The 21,423-nt window shown below is 55.0% G+C and overlaps 1 protein-coding gene across 4 annotated transcripts in view; it reads right to left on the reverse strand.

Moving 5' to 3' along the window:
• The window catches only part of ZMIZ1 (zinc finger MIZ-type containing 1), a 228,178-nt gene that overhangs the window by 160,468 nt on the left and 46,287 nt on the right, over window positions 1–21,423 (reverse strand). For 3 of the 4 annotated variants that reach the window (XM_072971227.1, XM_072971229.1, XM_072971226.1), the window contains exons 2-3: window positions 21,180–21,300; window positions 858–953 (exon numbers count right to left, since the gene is read on the reverse strand). The gene's annotated coding sequence lies outside the window, so the exon portion shown is untranslated. The remainder of the gene's footprint in view (window positions 1–857; window positions 954–21,179; window positions 21,301–21,423) is intronic. The other variant, XM_072971228.1, reaches the window with a different exon arrangement.

Genomic DNA, 21,423 nt, shown 5'->3' on the forward strand with positions numbered 1-21,423 from the left:
ATGAACCAGACAAGTGTAGTGTGGTAAAAGTAAAAGTATAGAGGCTGATATGGCAAATAGGATAGAGCTGAGCTGCTATGGTGTGGCCAGAGCTTGCTGTGGGACCCATGGCAGGCCCAGTAACGTCCTTGTGCCGTGGTCTCATGGTCTAAAAATGCAGATAATAATTCCTTTTTTGTTGGTTTTTTTTTTGAGGGGGAATTAGGTTTATTTAATTAATTTAATTAATTAATTAATTAATTTATTGGAGGTACTGGGGATCGAACCCAGGACCTTGTGCATGCTGAGCATGTGCCCTACCACTGAGCTATTCCCTTCCTGCCCAAATAATTTTTGCTCAGAGCTGCCAGGGAGATCACTACAGAGTTTCAAATCCTGCCGCAAAGGAGACCACAACCACATCCCCACTGAGACACATCCCCAGCGTGGTCTGCCTTAGAAAATCCTCTCTTTGCAAGCCCTGTCTGGCCCCATGGCTTGCTTTAATGCTATACCTACAAGGGCTAAGACCCTTAGCTCTGTCCCCAGAGTTCAAACTGAGTCAGGCTGTGAAGGTGGCTTAACTCCAAGTAACAATGAGGCCCAAGTGGTTCACAGTATCCTTGAGAACTGGAGTAAATGGGGGACCCATTTTAGAGATGGACAAACTGAAGCCCAGAAGCATTCTGTGCAGGACATACTCAGGAGTTTCAGAGAAGCCCTGAAGCCTGGCTCAAGGAAGGCTAGGTGAAAAGGCTGATAATCCTGGCTTGGGCCCCACCCATCACTACCGGACTACGCAACCTCGCCCCAAGCCAGGTTTCAGGTGAAGGTGGTGGTGTGGCCTGGGCATCAGGGCATCAGGGGTCTGCTATTACCTTTCTAGGTCTGGCAGCTGAGTGATGGATGGCAGCTCTAATCCTCACACCCCTCGCAGCATTGGTCTGATGCCAACGGGCCTCCTCCTCCTGGTCCTGGGTACACAGGGAGAGAGACAGGACACGTGTGAGTGGCCGGGGGCGCAGACTGCAGTCCGCTCCCTCCCACCTGTCCCCACCGGTGGCCTAATCTTGGTGGCCACTTGGGCCATTTAAGCACGTCCCAGGGTGCCTGATTTATCAAAGCCAGCTGTCTTCCCCACCCTCTGGTGCTCCAACCAGCAAGCCAACCCCTCCTAGGGGGATTCTTAAAAAAAATTTCAAATCTATGTAAGTTTTGATTCTTCTGGGGCTCAGGGCCTTTGTGTTGTTGTCTTTTTCTTCCTGGTGAGAAAGGCAGAAAGCCATGGCCTTCCTGGGCGGCCCCCAGGCAGGGTGACAGGGAGAAGCTGCCGGGGGTATTTTTAGCCGGGCGTCTAAGCCCTCGCTGTGCCCTCCTCCCTGCGCCGTGCCTGGCTTCGGGGAATTATCTCACACGGCCGCCGGCAGCCACTTCCAAAGCCACTCTTTGACCCCTGCCTGAATTCTTTCCTCATTATGAATTGTTCACCAGATCTCTGACCAACGCTTGGAGTCATTTTCTGTGCGTACACCTCCTTGGAAAAACTAGCTCCCTCCCCGCTCGTCCCCTCCTGCCTGTAGGGCTGACAGTTCACTTAAAACTGAGGGCTAGAGTCTGGAGGAGGCCCAGAAACAGAGTTTAAAGCAGAGAAGAGCCCCGGTGTTCCCCAAACTTCAGGCCTTCGGTGCCCTTCATGATTCTTGGTCAGAGCTGAGTTCTGTCTGTACGACCACTTGATTAAAACTTGCCTCTACTTTAACTCACGTTTTTAGTTCTAATAAATCTGGCCTTGTCCAAAGTGATCATATCTGTGAAACCGCTGGTTTCATATGCTGCTTAGATATTTCTAATAAAACTGAATAAATATATAATGAATGAAACAAAAATATGTTCTTTGGGGTATTAATTATATTTTTTTAATTTTTATTTAAAAATTTATTTTTGAGTGATAGTTTACAATGTTGTGCCAGTTTCTGGTGTACAGCACAATTTTTCAGTCATACATGAATATACATATATTCGTTTTCATATTCTTTTTCCTTTTTGGGGGGAGGGTACTAATTCTAGAACCTGGTCACCGGTTACCAGAGCTACATGGGCCAAGCTTTGGCAAACTCACTATTGTTTATCATCCTTCTCCTTGTACGGAAGGAGAAAGAGGCCTGGGGGAGGGGTGGCTGGCCGACGGAGCCCAAGAATTGGTTAGCCAATAAGGCCAAGGGAGGTGAGGGTGTCAAAATCACAGGACGAAGGAAGCTCTTTGTACTGTCCTCTCTTCCCAGCACTGGGCGAGAGCATTCCTTTCTCCGCACACGAATTTTGCGGTGAGAAGCTAGGTGGATGGGCATGAGGCCTTGTGAGGATTTGGTCTCAGAATGGGGTGTTCCAACTGAGGGCTGCAGGCCACGTGGAGCCGCAGGGTCCAAGAAAACACCTGTTCCAGGATTCTCTGAGGTTCACCTCTGGTTCACCTCTGCCCACTTCTATCAGGCTCCTTTAGGCTGGAGTTGGTCACCAGGGGCTAGAAGTTTTATCCCCCCTCTGGTTAGATTTAGAAGCACAGAACACACCCCTGAGCCCCACAACCTGAGCTCTTGGTCTTCGGCTCCTGTGGGCTCTTGGGTAGCCTCTGGCGCTCTCTGGGCCTGGGTCTCCCTGTGCGTGCTTGAGAGGTAGAGTCCGGTGATCGCAGAGGCCCCACCTCACAGCTCTCAGGCCTCACTGAGATTCTCTGTGCTCTCCCCCTCTGCCCGCAGGCCGGAGACCCCGCAGAGCCCCTGGCCCTGTGCCCCAGCTGCCCGCCCCTCCCACCTAGAACAGGATGTGGGTGTCAGGAGGTGAAGGAGAGTATGGGGTCGGGGTGGGGAGTGGCCTCAGGACGCGACTTCCTGAAGCCTGATCGGTTTACCACAGTCAGTTGGGCCCAGGACCGCACAGCTGTGAGTTATAAATGTCCCTGTCAGAGCCCAGGCCGGGAGGCCCCACTGCTGGTGGAGGCGCCCGGGCCCACGGCGCCCACTCCTCTGGGGGCCTCCCCAGGCAAGGGCCCCCCCTCCAGGAGGCCCTCCCCGAGTGTCCAACCCTCATGACCTCCGGGCTCTCTCGACTACTCTCTGAGATGCCTGATGCGACAGGGTCTAATACCACCTCCCCCTGCCCACTCTTCACCCCTCCAGGTGCAAGTCTTGTGGTTCCAGCTACCTCAAGAGCTCTCAGAGGGCAGAGGCCATCCTGGGTCTCCCCCTACCTGACACTAAACCCAGGGCTTGGCACACAGCCAGCCCCACCAGTGACAGCCTCCAGGGCAACTGTTCCAACTCCACAACCTGCTTCCCACGGCCCCAGACGCCCCTTGTGGCTGCCCACCCTGCCCACACAGGGTGAAGGCGGCGGGGGCAGGTAGGGGACAGTGCTCTAGCCTCCAGCATGGGGCACTGGACACATAGGCACAGGGCTCTGTGCCCTGCACATGTGGGGTCTCCTTTAGGAGACCTTCCTGAGGGTCCCATTCTCCCTGCCTGTCATCCTCGAGCTCCCCTGACCCAGAACGTGTGGTGTAGACCACAGTCTGGGGTGCTCAGGGGTGAGCCTGCGCATACATGGCTGTCTATGGGGCAAGAAGTTAGGTCTCTCCTGTCTCAGGGCCATCTTCCCGGGGGGAGATGGGGGCACGAGGTGGGCAGCACAGTGCCAGGCCCCAGAAATGCAATCAAGGTACCAGGAATAAGCAGGGGATGATCTAGGTTTCCAGGACCCGAAGCTTATACTATTTTGGAGGGTCCTCTTTAGAAATGTATATACAATTACAAATATATATTTAGCAGGGGTGGGAATAGCTCAGTGGTAGAGTGCATGCTTAGCATGCAAGAGGTCCTGGGTTCCATCCCCAGTAATTCCATTAAAAAAATACATATTTAGAATGAGAAAAGAAATAAATTCCTAGAGACTTAGGAAGCCAGACCCCTTTAAATAATTTACCAGAAGTGCTTACATAGAAATGTTCCTGATGGCAACCTGCCACCACTCCCCAGCTAGAACCCTCCACAGCTGCAAGCAAACCACCCCCTTCACCCAGGTGTTGTAGGGGCAGGGCCCGGAGGCTGACACTGCATGAGCTTCCCAGTAAGTCTACCTCTAAACAACAGCAGTGCTGAAACTGATGATAATAGTAATGCCCAACATTAATGGGCCTTTAGCTGGTACTGTTCTAAGTCCTTTATGTTAACTCATTTAACCTCAACACAACCTATGAGGTACATACCATACCTATTTTAACACACGAGGACACAGACACAGAAAGGTTGAGAAAGCAGCCCAAAGTCACACAGCTAGGATATGAACTCAGATAGCCTGGCACCGGGGCTCCTAGGAGCCCTCAACCACGCCTCTTTGCTACTGCTCTGGAAGGTCCAGGAGAGTTTCCCCTCCCTAGGAGGACTTCAGCAGCAGCAGTGACCAAGGGCTGACAGTTAAGCCCCCTTCTGGTTAAACCATTCATTCATTTCACACAAACGCTTACGTGGCTGGCATTATCTTGGCCCTGAACAGGGGCCTCCTGCTTGCCTTACTCAGCCCAAGGCACACTGGGGTCCTCTCTTTGGGCAGAAGTGGGCACCCAATTTGACCATCTAGGGCTGGGGATGCCCTAGAAATGGGTCATCCTGCCCCAAAGAGACCCCAGCAGGGGTGGGAGGGGTGGGGTCTTCTGGAGGTCATAGGGCATACTGTCCACTCCCTCATTTACAGATGAAAGATTTGGAGTGACTTTCTGAGGGTCACCCAGTGTAGGGACCCCATGTGAGGTCTGGCCTAGTCACTGCAGGGGTGGGGCAGGTGGCCCGCAGCCTGGGGTGGCTGAGGCTGGGCGATGGTGGGACAGGCTGGCCAGGCAGTGGCAGTGGGGGGAGGAGGAGGTACCCCACCTTTTGGCATCCTCAGGGCAACGCCTTTTTTTTTTCTCTCTTTGTTTTCCATCTGTCCGCACCCCCGCAGTTTTCCAGGCTTCCCCTGACTGTGCGCAGGGCGATAAAAGGGCAGATGAGCAGGAGGTCTCTGGTGACCGTGGGTCATCTTGCACAGACACTGTGGCAGCGGGTGGGAGGCCGAGGGGGGCCCTGGGCCAGGAATTGGGCCCACTACCAGCTACATCAAGCACTCCTCTGAGAGGTTTTACATGTGGCTCTCGGAATCCCTTCAGCACAGTGTCTCCCAATCACAGAGCGGGAGACTGAGACTTCAGAAAGTGGCAGCCAGGACCGGAACCCTGGCCTTGGGGCAGTGCTGACCCTGGCCCTGAACTGCCTGGCAGCTCAGACGACACCTGGTCTCATGAAAGCCGTTCTCCCTTTACGTCTGGAACCGGCCTTTTTCAGACAGTTCAGGAAGAGAGCAGAGGGGTCTCGCTCACCCACACCTGGGGAGCCGGGCGGGCCAGGGAGCCTGAGAAGTCACCCATGCTCGGTCAGTCGGTGTGAGACAGAGGGATGTCTGACTTCTGGCCTCCCTGAAACACAGTTCCGTTTAAAGTGTCTCTGAGGGCAAAGGAATCAGGAGGTGGGCTAACCGCTACTGGCCGCGGGGCTGGGGAGAAGGGCACGATGCAGGGAAACTATGGCCCAGGCTCGGGATGAGGCAGTGGTGGCCCACAGGCCAGGGACGAGCCAACTCTGTCCTCAGGTCCCTGCTGCTGACCCTGGCCTCACTGCCTGGCCCCTGACCCGGTGTTCTCAGACCCTCCCCAAGTGTCCTCGACTCCACTTACCAGACACTTCAAACCACACCGTGTTTCATCGCAGGCATTCACATATTGTTCTTTAAATCACTTTGAACCATCTTCTTTTTACTTCACCTCATCTAAAGCAATATGTCTGTGAAATTATGGGTTTGATGTATCAATTATATTTGTTTCTAATTCACATGAAAATAAATAAATAATGTGAAGATTTGAGATCCAGATGCTCACACGGGTCCTGGTGGTCCAGGGTGTAAGGCCTGGGCTGGGAGGGCGAGCCTTGCAGGCGAGGTCAGGGGGCTGTAGGGACAGAGCCCTGGCTGGATGGGGAAGTCGGAGGAGGTGGGGGTTTTCAGAAGGGCACATGGAAGATTTGGTTTGGGTCACCAAACTGTATCTATCCTCCACTCAGGCTGGATTTGGTCCAGAAATTTCTCCAGGAGTAGACAAGGACTGAAAATTCCTCCTGACAGTAGCTCTACACAGAGGCAGCACTGAGGAGGTAGCCCAGACACCTGGGTCAGGGGTCCTTCTCCACCGTGGTCTGACTAGGGGATGCTGGACCCCTCTGAGACTCAGTTTCTCCCTCTGTACAGAAACAGTGATGAGCCAATGGTTCTTCCCAGCTCTGTCATTTTGACTGCAGCCCCTCTGAATCCTGGTGATATGTGGTGTTCCTGGTGACCCCTGGGCCTCATAAAGGTGACCCCTGGGCTCTAACCACCTCCCTGGATCCTTTCCTCCCACATTTGATCAGGGACCTCGAGTGGCGTCTGGGGTGCGAAGGGGAGACAGGGCCAGGCTGTGTGACAGCTATAAAATTAGATAATCAGCTAATCACCAGGAAATTAGCATCCCATCTTTACATAGAATAAATATAGTATTTACGTAAAAGTTGTTAGGAGTTTCTCTCTTTTTAATTAGCAGAAATAAATGCAAAATGAATGGTAATTAGGCAGCTGATGGATTCGGTAGTACAATTATGCTTGCAGCAGTGCCCCAGTCCTTAAACGCTGTGTGCTCCGAGGAATCAGAGGAGCCTATTTATATAGTTTATTTATAAAACAAAGTTAGCAGGAACAGAGGGGCGAGGCCTGGGCACTGCTGGGGGAGGGGTCTGGCAGGAGAGGGAGCTTCTGTGCCCAAAGAATTGGGGAGGGGGGTTGCTCAGCGGTGGGCTGTGTAAGTGCACTACCAAGGCCCCACGTGTCTATTTCAGGCCCCACATGTGTTGCTGGGAATGGCCTCCCTGGCAGGAAGTAGGCTGGAGCGGTGTGGAGGGGCTGGGAGCAGCTGTTCCATGCACTCCTGTCTGTCTCTTTCCCTCCCCAGTCCCCACTTCTCTGTTCTTTGCTGGCCCTGTTTCTTCACTGAACATTTCTCTGTGCTGCACCCTGAAGCATATTCTTCTAGAATGTTCTCACTTTCCCCAGAAACTCAAGGGAAAGTAGGTCTAGAAATAATGCACCCAAACACGGGGAATAAGTTCCAGACCAGTGGAGCATCCAGTGGGAGACAGAGGCAGGAGTCTTGAGAAGAAGCAGCCCAGAGGAAGAGACACGAGTTGGGTTTTGAAGGATGCCCAGGAGTTTTCTGAGAAGTTGGGAAGTAGCAAAAAGACCTGCATGTACAAAAGTGAGGAGGTAAAAAACAGCATCCTGTGACTAGCAAAGAGTGCATTAGGGCTGTGGAGACTACAGAAATAAGCAGGGCCTCATTTCAGTGAGTCCTGGATGCCAGGCTAAGGGTTTGGATTTAATCCTAGAAGCCACAGAAAGGTCTGAATTGAGGGAGTTGGGCAGTCCCTTTCCACTCACAGTTCTTTTCTGAGCTTCCCCTCCCCCACACCAGAGCCAGGGAGAGGGCCAGGTCGACAGGCCATTAGAGGCAGCTGGTCCAGCTCAGCAGAGAGAGCATGGAGCAGGAGGCTAACCTGATTAGGAAGGACAGGAGGTTTGTCTGCAGGGAGGGAGGGTGGCAGCTCTGAGGGCCAAGGGAAGGGGGGGCATGCTGGGCCACTCTTGGGTCTCCTGAGTGAGGGGCCTGTCTTCTCCTACAACACAGCCCCTGCCCTGCCCCCAACCCTGGCTGCTGGGGGGAGGGGAGCCAGCACTGGCTTAGAGGCCTCACCCCCCTCCCCAGCTCTAACACTGCCTTGTACTGTGACCTTGAAGAGCCACTCCCAACTCCAGGCCACATCCTTGTCTCCAAAACAAAGGCTTGAACTAGACTAGGGGAGAGGCAGTGCTAATTCAGCCCACAGACCCATCCTGGATAGTTTTACGGGCATGGGGTTACCTTTTAGGGATTTAGGTGAGTCCAGTTTGCCGCAGTCCCTGCTGCTCCCTCCTGCCTTACCCCAGCCCAACTCACAGACTTGTGTGGCTGCTGACCTGCCCTCCCCAGTGAGTGCCCTTGACTTGGGGTGCCAGGCTCTAAACTGGGAGGAATAATTCCTGCCTACCCAATCCCTGAGGTCACTACAAAGCTCAGATAAGCCGTGATCCTGACAGTGATCTGAAGGGTAAACCCCTGTGTAGTGGTCTGACTTTGACCCTGGAGGTTGGGAAGGATTTCACAAAGAGAAGTTTCATGTTTCCCAGTGGAGACAGCTCCCTAACCTCTGAACTGCCCCTTTACAGAAGCAATCCGGCAGCCCACCAGGTCTGGAACTGGTGCCTGAGCTTTGCCTGAGCTGTAATCTGCTGTCACTCAGGACCGTGCTCTGAACTTATAAGGGAAGACAAAGATCACACTGCACTGCTTCTCTGCTCTGTAAGTTGCGCTCCTGCCTTTGGCCAAAATCAATAAAATTCTCCACTATGATTGTTGCACCAGCAGCACGAGGGGCCGGGCCCCTTGTGATGACATTCCACCCCTGGCAGACGCTGAGGGTCCTCCTTCATCACGCAGCCTCAGCCCCACTGCAGGCAGCTGTGACATGTGGGATGGGGGGTGGGGTGGCAATGGGGGGGCCGCACAGAGCTGCTTTAAGTGCCTCTCCAAAGACAAGCCTGGTGCTATTCATCAACTGGTTTTCAGGGCTGTGAGAAATCAATGGCATTTGTGCTGCAAACTCATCATTAGGACAGGAAAAACTCTGCAATGGAATTGATTTGTTTAAATATAATAACACAATTTAACAGAGAACCGTGGGGGTAGGGAAAGGACCTGGGCAAATGAAACACAGGGATAGCGCAGAGGACCAGAGAGGAATCAGCCTTGAAAATCTTCTAACACAGCGGCCCAAACCCACGCCGCCTCCACCTCCCCCAAACCCTGCATCGAGGAGGCCATGGTGGGCACAAGCTGTGACCCAACCTGAGGCAGCTCAGACCTGGTCCCAGACATGCCCTTCATCAGTCTGAGGATGCGCCCAGGGGTCTGGCTGGTCATTGCTGTGTTGTTCTTGGAGGTGACTTTGAGTCTGTGAATGTTCAACCCAACCAACTTTTATCAGGCACCCACTGTGCTCAAGGCACCTATGAGGGGCCGTGGGAGGGGAAACAGGATAAATCCGGGCCCCAGCTCTGAAGGACAGGGTGAATAAGGCAGGTGCTCAGGTGACAACATGAGGTCAGGGAGGGCTGGGCTTCCCAGGGTTTTAGGAATGTGGGAGAGGAGTGCTGGGAGAAAAGGACAAAAAGCGACAGCGAGGGACAGAAGTGGAAGGTGCACTCAAATAACCAGGGGGAGCCCACTTGGAGGAGAGGGCCTGCCGGCCCAGATGACGATGGTGATGTTGGTGATGATGAAAGCTGGCTTTGTTGACCCTTAAAATGTTCCAGGATCTTGCAAACATGTACCATTTTAATGAATCTTACCATCCTGTGAAGAAGGAGCTATTATTACGCACATTTCACAAATGACACCACAGAGGCTCAGAGAATAAAGTGACCACCTGAGGTCACACAGTAAGTGAGGGAACTTGGGTCAGACCCCAGAGCCCGTGCTCTAACCACTGAGCATCCTGCCCTCATCGGGGCTTGTCCCCCGTGCGAGCTGGGGAGACAGAGGCTCCTGCCCTCTGGGAACTGGGCCATGAGACACACCAGGCAGTTCAAGGGGAGTCTGAGGAGCGGTGTGGGGTGGGCCATGCGCTGGGCCAAAGGCTGTGCTGCATGCTCAGGCCTGCGGCCTTGGTGAGGCTGGAGCCCTGGGTACAGAGCTGGCCTGGTACTCAAGGTGCCCCGATACATCACCCGTGACCTCTCTCACTCTACCCCAGAGAGTGGGAGTCCTGGGGATGGACAGCAGTGGGGTGGGTCCTGGAAAGGCATGTCTGGAGGAAGTGGTTCCCTATCCCTCAGCCCTCATCTGAGGGTGAGGACAGAAACTCAAGTCCTTGGGGAAGGACCGGCAGCTCTGGGCAGCCTCATTGAGCTCAAGAAGGACATTAATGTCAACCTTGGAATTTGGACTTTATTCCTGGTGACAGTGGGAAGCCAAGGAAGGCATTGGTGGGCTGGAAAGGGCTCAGTAATTCAGAGGCAGGAAGACAGTAAGACCTGTTTGCCAGTGGAGGGTAGGGGTGCTGAGGAGACACAGATTCCGGGATGGTTCAGGGGGTTGAATTGACCATGGGCGTAAGGGAGAGGGAGGTGCCAAGGATGACTCAGGCGTCTCCCCCAGCCCTCTGGGGGCTTGACTGCCCAGCTTTGCTGAACCAGCGGCTGTATGAGTCAATATGAATTGACCGGGACCCCAAGGAGCACTGGGCCCCTCCCCCCAGGAAGCCCTGATCTGGGGGAGGGTGCTGCTGGCCGGCAGGCCGCCACCAACTCCGCTCTGTCCCACTGCTGACCTTTCTCCTTTGTCAGCAGTGCTTTCCATCAATGCACCGGAAGGGCCAGTGCAATCTCTCCCGGCAGCCTGGGGCCCGGGCTGGGGGCAGGGGCTCACTCCATCTTCCCTCTTTTAAGGAAGAGGTTTCCAAAGTGCCTCCGGAAGGCTGGAAACAGAGGTGCCAAAGCCCTCAGTGAAAATGGGGGTCTGAGCCCTGTGAGGTGCAGCCCAGGACCTACTAGCCAACTGTATGCACAGCCCTGGGCACAGAGAGCCATGAGGCGTGACCCCTAACCCTCCAGCCGGCAGAGGGGAGGGTGAAGAGGAACAGAAGCTGGATAGGGAGACTGGAGTCAGGCCGGAGGGATGGACACGGATAATCTGGCAGAAGAGGGATCTGGGAGGTGTGGGAAAGGAGCAGGGGCAGGAGAGGGCTGTGCCAGAAGCCAAGGAGGAGGTCCGGGGGGCCAGCGTGTAGGAGTTGGGTCGGGGAGTAGATGGGGCTGGTACCTTAACTGTCTGTGTGGGCCTGGAGCTGAGAGGTTTCGGGGACGCAAAACTTTCAGTGCTAAAACTGGGACGGTCCCAGGCAAACTCGATCACCTGGCCGGGCTGAATGTGAATTCTGGTTTTCAGCTCTACCACTTTTAGACTATATGTCACCTCTGTGTGCCTCAGTTTTCTTCATCTGGAACGTAGAGCTTATAGGAGTACCTTGTGTATTACTGTAAAGTGCTCTGACACAGCATCTGATACTAATCACTCAACAAATGGCAGGCGGCCGCTGTGAGCGATGGCTGGCCTTACTACTATGATGACCAGCTATCGTGCTCCAAGGACTCACCCCGTGCCAGACCCTGTTCTGAGCACTGTACCTACACTGCTAATTTAATCTCTCAGTGTTCATGGAGGAGGGGCCACTAATATCCCCATTTTCTGATAAGGACACTGAGGTGTGTAGGGGCTAAGCCACCAGCCCAGGTTCTCACAGCGGGCAAGTACGGAGCCCAGAGAATCACTTCCATTTCCACTGGGATGACCCCACAGCCAGGGATACACAGGCCAATGTCAACACAATTCTGATTACACTGACCCAGGGCAAGAACTGGACAAACACACAGGTGGGGCAGGTGTGGCAGGTCACTCTGGACGTGCATGGGAATCAGCAAGGGACCTCTGTCAGGAGCCTAGGTCCCCAGTCCTCAGCCTGGGTCTCTTAAGACCAAACACAGTGCAAACCCATCAACCAAATGTATGACATTTCCAGGGTCACTTTACACAGCAAGAGAGGGGAAAGCCCTCAGAAGTGCTTGGGCCCCTGCTGGACTGGGGGCCAGCACTCTCGATCTGGCGCTTTCTCCGTGTTACCTCATTTCATTCTTGCAACCACACTACAAAGTCAGTTACGATGCCCATTTCAGAGATGAGACTACAGAGGCTCGGGAATGTGCTAAGGTTGCACAGCTGGAATTTAAATATGTCCAGCCCCAAAGTCTGGGCTTCGCTTGTCTGCAGAACGGACACGCAGCGTGAAGGCAGGAGGCCACGACTTGTACGTCCGTGTTGGGCATGGTACAGGCCTCAAGGTGAGCACTAGATAACTGAGCAGGAGGGGTACCACCCTCTGCCCACCCCTGCCTCGAGTCCAGGTAGCCAGGAGAAACTCCAGCAGCTCAAGGAAGGGGCTCAAGCATCCAGAGACAGAGTGGCCAGCCTGGCAGGGTACTGGTCCCAGGGAGAAAATTGGGTGGGTGCCCAGGTTTGGGCAGGGGCCCATCATCCCAATACCTGGGGGTAGGTAGGCCTTGCAGAGACCCCTCTTTAGTTTTAGGAGCTGAGCATGCAATGCCATCCATGTTTTGACCCCTAGGAAGTCCTTAGCACAAGGGACTACAGGCTCAAAAAGCAATTAGCTTCTAGCACCCAGAAAAAAGGTCGCTGGGGCAGGCAGGCAGGCAAGAGCTGGCTGGGTAGGGGCCCTGGGAAGCTGGGCCTGGTTATTTTTAGCATCTTGATTCAAGAGGGAAGAGGCCCTCTTCCCCACCAGGTAAATGTCACCACCACTGGCAGACGCGCCAATTAAAGTAGCTGGAGCAGAGGAGGAGAAACAGTGACTTGGGGCCTCTCCCTCGGGCTCCTCACCCCCCAGGGGCTCTCCTCCTCCACCTCCTCTTCCTGAGTCCTGGCCATCTGCCTGTGGCCCTGAACAGGAAACACTAGCTCCATCCCAAAAGGAGCTTGACTAGGGCCTGGAATTCCGGGTGAGTCCTGCCTTGGCCACGTGACCCTGGCCAAGTCTCATGCCTTCTCTTTTCCGACTCTACTTCCCCTCCACGGAAAATGCGCCCCCACTAAGCCCACCTGATTATTTTGAAAGTGACAGGAGCCAGAAGTCATGAAGAAGCTTTGCTGTAAGGGCAGCTTGCCCTTCCTGCTGTGGAAGGGCTGTTGTATTATTCCGGAAAAGAATTCTGGGCTTCCCAAGCAGGAATCTGGGCCAGCCCCAAGCTGATGGGGCCTGAGCCAGCTGCTGTGCAAACTGCAGGGGGGATTTTCGAAATCCTGGGTACCAGGAGCCGAAGGGCCTGTGGCTGCTGCTTCGGTAATAGGAGAGGTGACAGAGGGGCTGCTGTGGGTCAGTAGGGGTGCAGTGAGCACAACCCTGGCTGAGCCCAGAGCTTCGGGAAGGGGCTGCACGCAAGGGGGCACCAGGCACCCACAGCACCTGCAGCAAATCGCAGGCCTGGCCCAGCAGGCATGGCTCAAAGGGTCACCTCCTTCCGGTCAGGTTCTGAGCTTGTCCAAAGCCTTAAGGAAGGCCACGTACTCCCACCCTTGTCCTCACCCAGCTTCCTCAGAAGAAGGAAGGCGGCCATTGGTCACAGGAAGAAGGGAAGCCCATCTCTCAGCCCACCTTCCAAATTCTCAGCCCTGGAGTCCACTCTGGGAGTAGGACCCACAGGCGGGTCTGCCCCAGGGGGCTTAATCCCCCATCCTCCCAGGTTGGGGGAGACTCCTGGCAAACGCCAGGAGTCTGAGGTCAACTGTCCCCAGCCAGAGAAAAGCCCTGGGTCCAGCAGCAGTGTCCTTAGCCAGCTGTCGACCAGCTCCCAGGGGAGCCTAGGATTCTGGCACATGCTCACAACTCGCCAAAGGCAGATTTTCCCCTGAGGCACTGCCTGCTGTGGCTCCCAGGTGGCCAAGGCTCTGGGGAGATCTGAGGGAAACTGAGGCACAGAAATGGGACAGTAATCTACTCAGGAACGCTTAGTTAGCAAGTTAGAAACAAAGTACAAATTTCTTCCTTCTGCCTTCTGGCCTCTAGGGGGCATCTCCAACCTCATTTCCTCACTGCCCAGTCTCAGCTTACCCAGCCCCACTGATCTATCCTCAGGGTACCTGCGTACCTGCCTTGGGGCCTGGGCCCAGCTGTTCCCTTTGCTTGGGATCCTTTTAGTTCACAGTCATGTTCATTCTTCAGGAATCAGCTGGAGCTCCACCTACTCCAGGAAGCCCTCCCTGTCTCCTGAGTCCCTTGGAGTCCCTAGAACTCATCCTGGGCCCCACAGATCCAGCAGCCTTCCAGACTGCAGGCTTCTGGGCACCCTGCAGTGGCTTGGCAAAGGGGGCTGACGAGGCACATGGGCAGCCCCTGCTTCGCAGAGTCCACTTTCCTTCTTCACCCCCTTGCATCTTGTCAGCTTTCTAACAGGGGCCCGACTCCAGAGCATTCTCCCTGCCGTGGCCTCCGGGTCTGCAAACTCCAGGCCTCACTGGGCTCTCTGGGTAAACAGATGGGAGGAGAGGCCCTAATGGTAGCAGGCCTCGGCAGGAGGCGGTGATTACAGGAGGCGGAGGACAAATGAGGCTTAACAGAGCCAGGTCTGAGGGCGCCCTGCAATTCTCCACAGATCCCCAGAACTTCCCTCAACCCTATGCTCTGTGCCTCCAGACCCTGAGGGTCTTTTCTGCAAACATTGCGCCCCACAGCTCGTTCACGACCACTGCTATAGGTCTTGGGCCCTGCCAGGGTCTACACCTGCTAGGCATCTGAAGCAGTTTACGGTCACAGTGAGCTCGGCTGAAAGCCTGGAGTTCCATGCTGGGCTCCTCTGGGTTGTACCTTCCTCTCTCAGAGCCTCAGTTTCCCCACTGTATTATGAGGGGTTGGGCCAAATGATTTCTAAAGACTATTCCTCCCCCAGGCAGCCGGGATGCTATGATTCAAATAAAGAAGCCACTCCTGCAGCCCCACCCAGTATCTTCTCCCTCCCTGCAAGGTCATGGAGGCTTTGGACCAGGACACAGGGCCTGGGCATGGCTGTCCTCACCCTAAGTGTGTGGCTCCTGGAGCAGAGGGAGACAAACGCCAGGGCTGAGCGAGGGGCAGGTGAGCAAACATCAGCGGGAGGGAGAAGCACCGAGGTAAGCCACACCCAAGGAACCCTTCTCCATGGAGTCTGCCAAATCTCAGCTTGCCCCTGGACAGCCCTGTTGGTGGCTGTGGTCAAGCGTCCCTGGGATGCGTGTGCCGCCCCACACACCTACGTGGGTGATCTCACACACAGTCAGCAAGGCTCCCACAAAACTGGGAGAACCAGTGGGAACCAGACCCCCCTCCAAAGGATGCCCTCCTGTCTGGCCTGTCAGCCTCCTGCACCTGCCATGATGATGCTGTGTGATCCTGGGCTGGGCTCTGGGCCTCTCTGGCCCCACCATGTCACTGAATAGGTTTGTCCATGTCTCCCTGCCAGCTCCCACTCTGCCAACTCCCTGCCACCCCAATCAGGAAGGGGTGCAGACAGTGGTGACAGAGGGTGGTAAGTGAGCTCTGCTCTAGGGCAGCTGCACATTTCAGCATTGTAGAAGACTGGCTTTTCCTTCTGGTAAAGAGCCCCAGCCCCTGGGGGTAAAGAAGCCCCATAGGTGTCTGGGTTGCTGAAGAGGGCCAGGTGAGCCGCAGGTCTGGCCAGCTGGAGTACACGAGCTGCCAGCCTTGACCCTCCCTGCTGCCACAGGCTCCGGGTGAGCTGTGAACCCCAGCTTGCAGGCTGGGGCCAGACCCCCACCTCCTGGCCTTCACAGATGAGGTGCTACTGCTCCACAGCTCCTTTTAACCCTCTATTCTTCGCACGATCAAAGTCAAACTCTGTGACCCTCAGGAGCTGCCTTAGCACCTGCTTCCAGCTGTGGCTGGATGAAGGTTCCTCTTCAGCTGGACCCCTGACCTACTTCAACAAGTTTGCAGAGACCTCAGGAAGACCTTACTCCTTCACTCTTCTGTATAAGGCTTTAGCTCCCTCCTCCAGGCAGCCTCCTCTGACTGCACCCTCCAGCATCAGGGAAGAGCTGCCCCTCCCAGCTCCTATTGCCTTTACTTGCTGAGGGCACCCACGTAGCACACATTGCACTGTAGACTCCATGAGCTCCACTCAAGCCCAGGGCTGTGCTCACCCAGCACTCGAACAAAGATTCACTTTTGGATGCCAGTGCTTAGCACAGTGCTGGTGCCCAGTAAGTGTTCAACCCACTCTGGCTGATGGAGTGAATGGTTCGCCCAAGAAACATGAAAGTACCTACCAGAGACAGTTTGATGTGTAGGGAAAACACATAACATAGTGTCAGGTAAAAGTGGCTGAATCTCAGCTCCACCAATAGCCCTGTAACCCCAGGTATATTTCTTAACCTCTCTGAGCTTTGAGTTGCCTCATCCACACAGTGGGATAACCCCAGCTTCCCTGGGCTGCTGAGGCCCTTCAGAACATTGCAGATTGTGAATCCTGATGTCTTCCAGTCCTCTGGCTTTATAAACCAATGCACAATTGCATCGGAGGAAAAGGGACTTGTCCAAGGTCACACGGCAGGTCTGCAGAAGGACTGAGACTTGAACAAAAGTCCTGCTCAGAGGGCCTATGAGAACAGCGGCCCACCCTGCTGACCCAGGGAGCATTCCACCTCGAGCGGCAACAGTCAGTGGGCTGTAGACTATTTCTAGCTCCAGGTTGGGGTAGGGGTTGCAGGGTCAGGGCTGGCCCAGAGGCTGGGGGTGGAGGGGCCTGGGCTGCAGGCAACAAATTCCAGGCAGGGAGAGGAGGGTGTGCATTCTCAGCTGGCGCTGAAGACTGACAGGCACGCCACATGGGGACCCTGGAATCCCCGCTCTGTGTGGCCACAGCCAGCACCACTGTGAGCTGGGCTTGGCATTCAAGGACTTTGAAGCCAGCCCCAAACCCGCCACGTACTGTGTAGCCCTGGGAATCTGCTGACAGATAGTTGATGGCTTCATGCTGACAGCACGAAGCCACAAACATGGGGCTGGAGGGGACAGCTAAGGAGTGTGGCTGTCACCCCAGGTCCCTGCCCACAGAGTTCTCATTGACAGCTGTTTGGGGTCACCTCACATGAAACCCAAACCCAGCCCATCCCCAATCCCCGCTGTCCCCCTACATCCCCTCTGAAATGACAATACAAGCATGTCCCTCCCTATCTGCCCCCAGCCCTGGGGGGTCAGCCCCATCACTCACCCCATCTGTTCACCCACCGTCAGTGCATACACTATGGAGTGCTACCCACATCCCAGCCCAGGGGGACTTCGTCGAATTCCTCACAACTCTGTGGGGTCGGTTCTATTACTATCGCTATTTTACGGATGAGGAAATGGGGCACAGAGAGGTTAGGCCACTCATCGAAATCACAAAGAGGGGAGTGGCAGAGCTGGAAAACCCCAAAGCTGAGGCCCAGAGTCCACACCCTCATCACGTCACTGCCCTCTGCAGTCACCCACCAAAAGTGCCTTGTAGAAAGTGCCAGCCAGAGCGGGCAGCTGTCATGCCCCCAATGAGAAACCCTCTGTCTGTGTCCAGCCTTTGCTCGCTGTCACAGCCCAGACCATCTGGGGCCTTCTCACCTCTGCCTGCTGTGGGACCTGCCTTGGTACCACATACACCTGCCTCCAGTCCGCCAGGCTGAGAGAATTGGGCCACGGCCCCCACAGGGAGGGGTAGGGAGGGGGGTCGTGTACTCCGGCTGGCCACTGGGGCCTCTTACCCACCAGGGTCTGGAGCTCTTTACCAGGGGGAAAGCCAGTCTTCCAAAATGCTGAAGGGTGAAGCTGCCCCAGAGCAGAGCCCACGTGCCACCCTCTGTCACCACTGTCTGCACCCTTTCCTGATGTGGGCTTGACCTCAGCCCAGGAGCTAGGCTCGGGGGTTGTACCTCTGAGCTTCTGTTTTCCCATCTGGCAATGGGAATGGGAACTTTCAAGGGCTTTCTCAATGGTCTGATGGGGTGTGAAAGAGCTTGCATACTGTAGAGAACTCTACAGTACAAGAGGTCATTGTAGATACTGGAGGGGTCATGGGGCAAAGGTCAGGAGAAGGGGCTGTGGTTAGAGAAGTCTCCATGGTATCTGACCTGTAGGAGTGAGTTTGCCAAGTAAAGACAGGCAGGCAAGGGGCCATCAGGCAGAAGACTCTGCAAATAAGACACAGAAAAGAAACTTCCACCCCCTGTAACCTGGGGGATTTGGAAACACACACACAGAACAGGTTTCCAAAGTATGCAGGGGCAGGATGGAGAAGGTAGACAGGGGCAGATCAGAGAACCCTTGAACACCACTGCCTGACAGGAGGGGCTGTAATCCCACCCTCGCTGAAGCCACTGTTCCCAGATGTTTGGGACAAGCTGGTTGCTGGCACTGCTGAAGCTTCTGCTGCTGGGAGGAGGGCAATATTCTCTCCCTTGGGCAGATGAGACTCACAGGGTGGTGGGGGACTTGGCCAGGGCCACTAGGCCAGTAAGTAACTGGTGGAATCTGCAAGTGAACTCAGGTCTTCCCTTATTCTAGGCAGGACTGGCTATGTGGGCAGTTGCACAGGGCCCCACGCTCAGAAGGGCCCACTCTGGGTTGAATGCTCTAGGGCCACCATCTTGAAATCCTTCATAATTTGTGAACAATGGGCCCCACATTTTTGTTTTGCACTGGGCCCCATATATTATGTAGCTGGTCCTGATTCTAGGACATCCTGATGGATAGTGTTCGGGGAGAGCCAATGAATGAACGTTCACTTCTCTGGGACTTTGCAAGAGCTGGGCCTTCTACTTGGTCTTCCTTTTTCCCTCTACAATTTTCACAAATTTCCCTTGCAAATTTCCCCTTACCTTCCAATGCCCAACTTAGCTCCTGGGGATCCTTCCCAGATTTCCTCTCCATAGACAGGCAGACCCATGCTCCCTATGCCAGGGTCCCACACCCTCACTGCACTAACAAGCCTGCTGATGGGTATGCAAGGAGTGCCTGCCACCCCCAGGCTAGAGCACCCCAGAGCTTCCCTCCGGCCAGGTTTCCAGAGGACCACGCTAAGGACATGTTACAAAGCGGTCACGGAGAGGAAGTTACTAGATCATGCCCAGACAGTGGACCCAAGAGAACAACCCACCTTTTTACTTGCAAGGAAATGGACACTCTCTGGCCTGGGAATACAGGGCTAGGGTAAAACCAGGAACCAGGAGCCCCCTTGGGAAGTCCAACTAACCTGGATGGGCCCTGCCAGGAAGAGGGAGGGAAGAGAAGTCTTGAATTTGGGTGGCAAATGCCACTTCCTGGCTCTGTGGCCCACTCACTCTGAGCCTCAGTTTCCTCATCTGTAAAGTGGGCGTGAAATGACCTAACCCTGAAGGGAGCTTACTGGAGAAAAGAACACAAATTCTGGCAGCTGACAGTCTGGAGCCCAGCTCCACCACTTCCGAGCAGGTATCCCTGAGAACCTCACTTACACTCATGGGGCCTCAGGTTCTTCATCTAGAAATTGTCAGTGAGGCCTCCCTCTCTGGGCTCTTAAGCTCATGTATGTAACAAGCCAGGTCCCCAGCAGGGACTCTTGTATGGTTGGTATAATGAAGCTGGACACTACAGGACCCCAACTCCCCAGGAGCCAACAGGGGAAGTGCAGCTGGGGGCAGGGATGGCACAGACCTTACCAGCTTATCACGCCCAGGTCTCAGAGAGCACCCAGGCTCCAGGGACCTGGGATGGAGTCTCCAGGAGATGAGGAGCAGGAGTAAGGCCCCACAGACATCCCACAGCGATGCCCACACCCATAACCCACTTTCTTCTCATGAGAATAACAGTTCTGATTTGTTGAAGCCCTGCAGAGCACAAATTGTTCTCAGCACTGTACATCAGTGTCTCTGATCCTCACGAGCTCCTTGTCCAGGATGCTGGGGCCAGATGGTGACTGTGTTTCCTGTTTCCAGATGAGGAAGCTGAGGCCCAGAGAGGACAAGAGCATGGCCATGGTCACACAGCTGGCCCTCAAACCCTGACAGTCCCTCTCCCCCCATACATATAGAGGCCACAGCTCAGCCTTGACCCAAAGCTGCCCAGCCACCCCAGGAACTACTGGAAGCTTCAGCAGGTGAGAAGCCAATGACCCCTGAACGGCCCTTCTCCTTGGAACACACCCCTTCCTCTGTGTGTGTGTGTGTGTGTGTGTGTGTGCGCGTGCAGGTGAGTGCCTCCCTGTGTGTATGTGGGAATAGCCCCACACTTGTGGCATTTTATAATCTTCCCATCCCCTTTCCAACTTCATCCCCCATCCCCAGCTCCTGTCTCCCCAAATGCTACTCACTTTTGGGTCACCTCCCCAGAATGCCCCCTTTAACCTATGAACCCCGTCCACTCCACTGTCACGGCGCTTGCCACATCTGCTGTGATCTCCAGCCAGAGCACAGAACAGGACAGGGCCCTCTCCTCTGCATCACAGGGGCTGCTGTCAGGCCTGGCATACAGTAAGTGGTTAATACAAGCTTGGGAAACTGAACTTGGGAGGCAGAGGGAGAGAGAGCCTTATCCAACCAGCATACCCCTCCTCTAGAAGGGGCCCTGGGTGCCACCTTGGGGATCGCAGAGATCACGTCACAACACACCCACAAATGAGTCATGACCCCAGGCAACCAGCAGGCACTGTCACCTTGTAAAAGCCTCATCCCTTTGCCTTGAATTGGGACAGGACCTAGCAGTTCTGGTGACACCCATGATCGCCTCGATGCCAACCCCTAAGAAGAGGCCAGAAGAGGCGGTCAAGGCCAGGGGCAGAGTGGACTTGGGTTAGAGGCTGGCACACTGGAGCCACACAGACCTGGAACTGAGGGGCCCATGGGGGCTCAGCCAGGCGTGTGGCCTTGGGCAAGTTGCTCCCTGACCACAAGCCTCAGTTTTCTCGTCTGTACAATGGGGATGATAACAGCACCTGCCTCACAGGGCTGTGGTGAAGATGAAGAGAGTTACTAACTACACAGAACTCAGCACTGTGCCTGGCATGGAGTTACATACTCAGAATGTCAGAGGATATTATTATTTTCACGCACTAGATGAGAGAGCTGAGGCTCTCAGCTATGAACGGACAGGGATGCCCAAGGCTACACTGGGAGCTAGCAACAGAATAAAACCAAATGTCCAAGTGCCGGGCCAGGGCACACCCCTCCCCTAACCCTCCACTCTCTGGCTCCCTCTGAGAGGAGGAGGCCAAAAGAGGTGAAAACTGAGAAATAAGCCCCTTCCGCTAATTCCTCAGGGATGACAGCCCAGCTCCTGGGTCTCCAGGCCCCAGAAGAGTACCAGTGGCTGGGGTTGGGCCCCACACCAGTGGACACCAGGTGCCAAGGCCCAGCCCATCCTGCTTACCTGCCGAGGCCTCCGCCGACCACCAGGACTGGAGGCCGCTAAGAGTGTCAGGAAAAGGTTGCAGTGGAAGGAGGCAGCAGACCTAACAGTCCGACTTGGCCAAGCACAGCTGTTGCAGGTCCTACAGGAGAGAGGAGAGGGCATGGTGAGCTCCAAGCCTGAGCCTGGGGATGACCCCAACCCCCTTCACCCACCTCCAGGTCCCGCTTGCCCAGGCCCCTCTGGTCATCTCTTGGAGGACCGA

Source organism: Vicugna pacos, chromosome 11 (genome assembly GCF_048564905.1).
Source record: "Vicugna pacos chromosome 11, VicPac4, whole genome shotgun sequence".
Lineage (NCBI taxonomy): Eukaryota > Metazoa > Chordata > Mammalia > Artiodactyla > Camelidae > Vicugna > Vicugna pacos.